At 43.7% G+C, this 7,115-nt stretch overlaps 1 protein-coding gene across 3 annotated transcripts in view; it reads left to right on the forward strand.

Annotated features, from left to right (window-relative positions):
* Nucleotides 1-1,934: 1,934 nt before the first annotated feature.
* LOC138993653 (broad substrate specificity ATP-binding cassette transporter ABCG2) overlaps nucleotides 1,935-7,115 on the forward strand; it is a 79,139-nt gene continuing 73,958 nt past the window's right edge. For 2 of the 3 annotated variants that reach the window (XM_070392902.1, XM_070392911.1), the window contains exon 1: nucleotides 1,969-2,364. The gene's annotated coding sequence lies outside the window, so the exon portion shown is untranslated. Of the gene's footprint in view, nucleotides 2,365-7,115 lie in introns of all 3 variants that reach the window. The other variant, XR_011468331.1, reaches the window with a different exon arrangement.

Raw genomic sequence — 7,115 nt, forward strand, 5'->3', positions numbered from 1 at the left:
TTCTTCCGAAAGGTACGTGGTGCGTCCACTGCGCAGCCTCCTGGGATGCGGACTCACCTCTGTGAGAGGCTCTGGAGCAGAGACTTCAACAAGGACTGCAGCAGCTGCAGCGACCCTCAGCCTTCCCTGCCGGGAGGTGGACGGAGAACAACAGCTTTAAAGCGCAAACACCCTCCTCAGGAAGAACCCGCCACCTCCCTACTCCACAGTTGCTTCCATGTCTGCAAGAAACTGTGCATGCTCCTCCCTGCGGGATGGGCGGGGCCAGAGCCTGAGCTCAGTGGTTCGCCATGGGGGAGGGATGAGCCAGGCTGGGCCAGTGCAGGGACAGAGGGAGGGAGGGCGGGGCAGGAGCAAGGGGGCAGCCCTGGTTCCCTGCACCTCCTCCCACAGGCATAGCCCTTCTTGGTTGAATTTCCCACGTCATTGTTAGGGTTTGATGCCGGCTGTGAAAGGATTCACAAGGGAGAGGAGAGACCGGTGCAGAGAGAGGGCATTTATTTTACTTCCTTAAAGGGAGCAAAAGGCCAGGTGCCCTTTGATGGCACAAGGTACCTAAGGCAGAGTGGGCTGTTCTTTTGATCGCCGGATGGCGAACGAGGAACTGGGGTGGGTGGCAGGGGCAGGGCTGGACCGGAGACTGGCAAGCGGGTGGAAGATGGCCCTGATTGCAGGCTAGGCTTAGGGACTCTACCTGCGCACGATTTTGTGCGCTGGGCCTCTAGTAAATAATAATACAAGAGTAAATTGTCTCATGTACTCACAGCTGTAAACCTACTTTTGCCCCACTCTGTATATTCTCAGAGATGGCAGCAGTTTTATCCCAAGGTTTGTGCTAAATCTTGTTTCTAGCTGGAATAAAGAATAATCTCACACATATTTCAAAGATTTGTTGTGTTCTGTGATTAAAATGCAAATTTATTTTAAAAAGTTATCTGTTATTTTTTGCGTTATTTTCTCTTCTAGGTACTTAAAGTGCAATTACTACCATGAGAGAGGAGGGAATCCCCTAAATTAAAAAGTAATCCTCACATTAAAACAAAACACAACAACCTCAGAGGAGTTATTTCTTAATGATTACAGAGTTTCTGTTTAAAGTGATGAAAAAGTTTTGGAAATAGATAGTGATGATGGTTACATAACATTATGAATGTAATTAATGCCACTGAATCAGACACTTAAAATGGTGAAATGGCCAATTTGCTGTTATAGTTTGCTCCAATAAAAAGTGAATAAAAATAAATAGATGGAATTCCTTAGCAATGTCAAGATTTTTAAACTTTCATTTCATTTCAAGAAATACTTATTGAATGCCTCATTGGTGCTTCCGTATGCACAACAGAGGGATGGTTCGAGACAGTGACTTAAACATAAAGAGAACTTACAGCGTGGCCCGTTCAGTAGTCAGTATTTCACGGCTCTCATATTACCAGGTCAACTTTACAAGGCAGGCACTTCTACTATCACCATGTTATATTTATTTTATAGTTGAGAAGGCTCGGGTGCAAATACTTGACAAGGCTAGTGAAGAGTGGGAGCGAACCATCATCATGCTTTCAGAATATGAAATGCCTGTGTACTTCACTCTTAGCTTCCTGGTTCAGAAAAGGAGAACATTGAGAAGGATAGCATGTTCTAAATATAACTTCTCTCCCCTCTTCAAATCTGCTGGGGACCTTTGCACTGAAACCTAACGCTGGCTTTGCTTTGCTTTCTTTCACTTCCTTTCCAAGTCTGTGTTGTCTTCTCGCCTGTACTTTTTTGCTAGTAGGCAGGGCCTATGGAAGGAGACCCCCAGATACGTCAGAGCTAGCCTAAGACAGGAAGTTTACACAGCGCGAAACTATTTGCTAGAATTGGTTTTGACCCCTCTTCAAGTTGTTAGCATTGGAGATGCTGTCGTCAGGATTCCATTGCACAAAGAGAAAGATATAAAAATATCTCCCTGACACGTGGATTTCCTTCTGTTTCCCATCCCCCTGCCAGGAACGCCGGAAAAGGATCCCAGGCAGACTTTTGGTCAGTGTGAATCCCAGGGGTTGAGGAGGAAATGCGGACAATAAGCAGCTAATGGAGAGAAAGGGGACTCAGGGAGGTCTGAGAAGGGTCCTTTTCACCCTGGGCATTTCCTCAAGGCCAGGGCAGCTGTGGACTGCCCCAGCCGTCTGGTTGCGGGACCTGCCCTGGGCTGATAGGTTTCCTCTCTGACTTTCTCTTGCCTCTGAGAGCCTGCAAAGGGCAGCCCCTGGACTTAAGGGACATGGATCTTGACTGAGGTCTCCATAGGGAGGCTTTCCCGTGTGTCACCACTGCCTTGCCGGCTACGGTGTGGGCTGCTTTCCTACCAACATCAACATAATTGAGGTGAGTTGTTTGCCTGTTTTTGTTTTTCCAAATGTTCACCCTGCATAGAGAATCTTGATCTCTTTTTGGTATGCAGTTTAACAAATGTGCCAGTTGAATCAGTACTTCTCATACTTTAATACACGAATCACCTGGAGATTGTGTTAAAGTTCAATGGGTGTGGGGTGGGCCTGGGGTTCTGCATTTCTGACGAGGTCCCAGGTGGCTCCAGGAACCAGGTTGTGAGTAAACCAGGGCTTAAACCCTCTGGGTGTTTTGCTTTTGGGGGTGACATGGGTTGGAGAAATGCTGTTCGAAGGAAGGAGTTGGCCGACCGCATGATTTATGTAGAGTTCCTGAGAAAAAACCACAGCATCCCGCCCTGGTTATACCCTATGTAGCCTTCTCTGAGGGAGTATCTCTAAGTGTGGGGGTTCCTGTTGGACAGGCTTGGTGTGGTAAACCAAGTCACCCCAAGTGAGAGGAGCTGCCGGGCTGCTCCTTAGATTGCACAGGCCACTTAGCGCACAGCCAGACTTTTTTTTGGTAATTTTTAAAATCTGGGGATTAAGTGTCCACAGCATGCCTCACACTGGTGTGGTTAGTGATCACCTTGAACATTTTCGCTTCAATTAAAAATTGGGGCCCTGGCTGGTGTGGCTCAATTGGTTGAGTGTTGTCCTGTGTACTGAAAGGTTGCCAGTTCGATTCCTAGTCAGGGCACATGCCCAGGTTGAGGGTTTGGTCCCTGGTCAGGGTGCAACCAATCGATGCTTCTCTCACATCAATGTTCCTCTCTCTCTTTCTCTCTCCCCCCCCCTTCCTCTCTCTCTAAAATCAATTTAAAAAACTAGTTGGTGTCTTCCTTGTACTATTTGGAAGTAAAGATTGTAAAGCATATGAACCTATTACATTGTTTAAAATCAATTTGAGTAAAGAATATAATGTTTTATCTTCTTGTGAGAGGCCTGTGTTCCTCTTTATGCTGAGTAGCTCCCTGTCCTAAATAATATATGTTCATCTGAAAGTAGCTTTTTCTGTTGTTAATACTCACCGTGGATATTTCTCCCATTGAGTTTTAGAGAGTGGAAGGAAGAAGAGAGAGAGAGAAACATCGATGTGAGAGAGACACATTGATTGATTGCCTCCCGCACCTGCCCTGACTAGAGCTGGGGATGTGCCCTTGACTGAAATCGAACCCAGGACCCTTCAGTCTGAGGACCCTTCAGTCTATCACTGAGCCAAACCGGCTAGGGCTGAAAGTAGCTTTTAATTCAAAGACAAACCAAGAGGGGGGCGGGGGAGAATAAATAGATGGGGAAAAGGTACTTATTCTGTCGTTAGTTGAAGGGAGAGCATAGCAATGGGAGTAAAAATGGGGAAAGGAGAGTGTTCGCTGGGGAAGTCACAACTTAGCAAAATGAATGAAAGAAACCCCGAACCCAGAAATAGAATTCTTTCCCACCCATGCATGGCAGTTCTTCTAGTGTAGTAGCTTGTGTTTTCCTCAGCTGAAGAAATGTGCCTGAGACACAATAAGTAAATTATAAATTGTGTCATTTTAATAAATATGCTGAAAACACTCGTCATTAAAGTTGAGGATTATGCAATGGAATGAAAGGTCAGAGGTGTAAGAAGGCCTCATGAGGCCCAGAATGAACCTATGAAACCATCCCAGATGGAGGGGAATTGCTTTTGTTTGAAAAAAGCTTTCGCCCAGCTGGCTTGGCTGAGTGGTTGAGCATCGGTTTGATTCCCGGTCAGGGCACGTGTGTGGGTTGCAGGCTCAATCCCCAGTGGCGGGTGTGCAGGAAGCAGTCAATCAATGATTCTCTCTCATCCTTAATGTTTCATTCTCTTTCCCTCTTCCTTCCTCTAGGAGATAAATAAAAAAATATTTTTTTTAAAAAAAGAAAAGAAAATAGCTTCAAATGACATTCCTTTATGTCATGGCATATGACCAGGGGTGTTTAAAAGTTTAACAACCTGTGTGGCAGGAACATTGACCAATCAGAACAGAAGCTACTGTAAATAACGCACACCACAGCAGACCTCTGGTAGGCAGTAAGAACATATGGGGCTGAATATTAGCATAACCTAAGCTATCCCAGGTTTTAATGAACCATTTTTATTTTTTTTTTGTGGGGAGAAAATGCAAAGCTTCAAATGAGCTCAGAGACATATAGTATAGTAAATCCTCACTTAACATCATTGATAAGTTCTGCAACTTCAAGCAAAACGACGTATAATCAAACAATTTTACCATAAGCTGATTGATATAAAGAAGAGTTAAGTTCCTATGGCATATCATCAATGTTATAATGGAACAACTTTGAACAAAATCACAATATTTGTTATTTGAGGACCTGGCCTTATACTCTTAGGTGAGGCCACTCTCTCTCTTTTCAAGCCCAGAGCAAACCCTCATTCCAGCTGTGTATCCTGCAACCTACACTATAGAGAGTAGAGTTCTCTTACATCACTGCAAGATTCAAAATCCTGTTTCTTGAGCAGGATTAGAGAAAATGCATATATTCTTCTATAAAGAGCTAGAGCAGAAATGAAATTTGATCGCCATGCTGTCCTTTCATACAAAGCATTACCTCATACATTGTCCCACTTGATTTTTCACACCTGTCTTGGAGTATAAATCCAGGTAGTTATTATTTTAACCTTTCAATGAAGAAACTGAGGCTCTGATTAAATAATTTCCTGAAAGGCACACAGCTGGATAGTGGGCGGGGTTTAATCTTAGGCCTATTGGCTCTAAATCAGCGGTTCTCAACCTGTGGGTCGCGACCCCTTTGGCGGTCGAACGGCTCTTTCACAGGGGTCGCCTAAGACCATCCTGCATATCAGATATTTACATTACCATTCGTAACAGTAGCAACATTACAGTTATGAAGTAACAACGAAAATACTTTTATGGTTGGGTCACAACATGAGGAACTGTATTTAAAGGGCCAGAAGGTTGAGAACCACTGCTCTAAATTCAGGTTAATCCTGTACTTTTCTTTAGCATCCTCATAAGACCTCTAACAGTCTATACTGTTCTGTACTAGGGTTTGTCTTCATTTTATATCATAATTTGAAACTTTTGTGCATTAAAAAGAATCCCTTTTCTATTTCTTTTATTGTAAAATATTTTTATTGATTTCAATAAATCAGAGAGAGAAAGAGAGAGGGAGAGATAGAAACATCAATGACGAGAGAGAATCATTGATCAGCTCCCTCCTGGATGTCCCCCACTGGAGATCGAGCCTTGCAACCCAGGCATGTGGTTGCTCAACCACTGAGTCACACCAGCCAGGCCTTCTATTTCTTTTGTCAAAATATCATGTGTTGTCTTAGCGTTGCCTCCATTAAGGCCTTTAATCCCCAGGAACAAGTGTTTAAAGGCAGGGATTCTCAAAACTGTATCATACTTAAACACCACCCGGCCGCTTGCTGCCATGCAGATCCTGGGCCCCAGCTCCATAGATTCTGATTCAGTGGGTCAGGACTAAGGCCTGAGAATTTGCGGTTCTAGTAAGCATCCAGGTGATCTTAGTGCTACCATTCAGAGATCACACTTTACACAGCTTCAGTCAATAATTTAAAATAGCATTTGTATAGTTTAGAGGGGGCTTAGTGTGCTTAATAACAGATTATGGAGCTAGACTTCCTGGGTTTGAATACTGACGCTATCACACATGCAAGCTGTGCGATCTGGGGAAGTTAACACTTCTGTGCCTGTTTCTTAATTTGTAAAATGGTTCAGTGATACTGCCTACTTTACAAGTTAGTTGTGGGGGTTAAATGACTCAACAGGGCTGGGCACAGACTATCTCCATGTGTTTGCTCTTGTTATTACAAGTCTTGCTCAATTCATAATTATACTTTATGCTAGAAACACCAACAATACTAGTAAAAATTCACCCAGATACCAAACGCTCTTCTTTGATATAGATGTTACCCCAGGGGTTTAATCATGAGTTAAACAGGTTCTCATGTGTGTGTGTGAGTAGATGTTCTGGGCTGTCAGCTAGCACTTCCCACTAAAAGGAAAGAGAGCAAATGACGCTGAGAATTTGGCAAGGGCCTGATCAGATAGGGCCTTACCTACTGTTCTAAAAGTTTGGATTTGACTCTGACAGTGATGAAAGCCATTCATATAGTTTGAAGCTGAGATGAGCATTCAGAATTGCATTTTAGAAATGTCTCACTCTGCCGGTGTGGCTCAGGGCCTAAGTAGCAGAGCAGCTTCTTTTGAAGCCTGGAGGCCTTTTTTTGTACCTGGCCCCACCCAAAAATGGCAGTTTTACATATCATCAGATGAAAGGGTCAGAGCACATGTGCAACGATTGCATAGGCTGCCTTCAAATTTCAAAGAGGCCCACCAAATATGGTGTGTGTGTTTTTTCCCTTTGTGGTGGGAAGTGCAAAGGTACAGCAACTTGTGTCTCATTTTAGAAAGGCTGTCCTAACATGCGCCCGATGGAATAGACCTACTAAGTTTTGGAGGGTTTAACTCTCACCCTTTGGGATCTATATGTGTACATAAGGTATTTTTGATGCTTATTTTTTTCTGCATACCAGATCTAATTGGCATAATGACATTCGTATATAGGATCAGGATGGTGTCCTCTGGGATATCAAGACCATCAAGGTTCCTTTTAACTATATTATGATGGCAGGAGAGAGGACAGAAGCATAAATGTATACTGTTGTTCCTGTTATGTAAATGCAAATTTTATTTGACTTCCCTTATTGGTTAGAAAGGAAAGGAAAGC

Source organism: Myotis yumanensis, unplaced genomic scaffold, assembly GCF_028538775.1.
Source record: "Myotis yumanensis isolate MYYU_CA2020_CCGP unplaced genomic scaffold, mMyoYum1.0.hap1 SCAF_1, whole genome shotgun sequence".
Lineage (NCBI taxonomy): Eukaryota > Metazoa > Chordata > Mammalia > Chiroptera > Vespertilionidae > Myotis > Myotis yumanensis.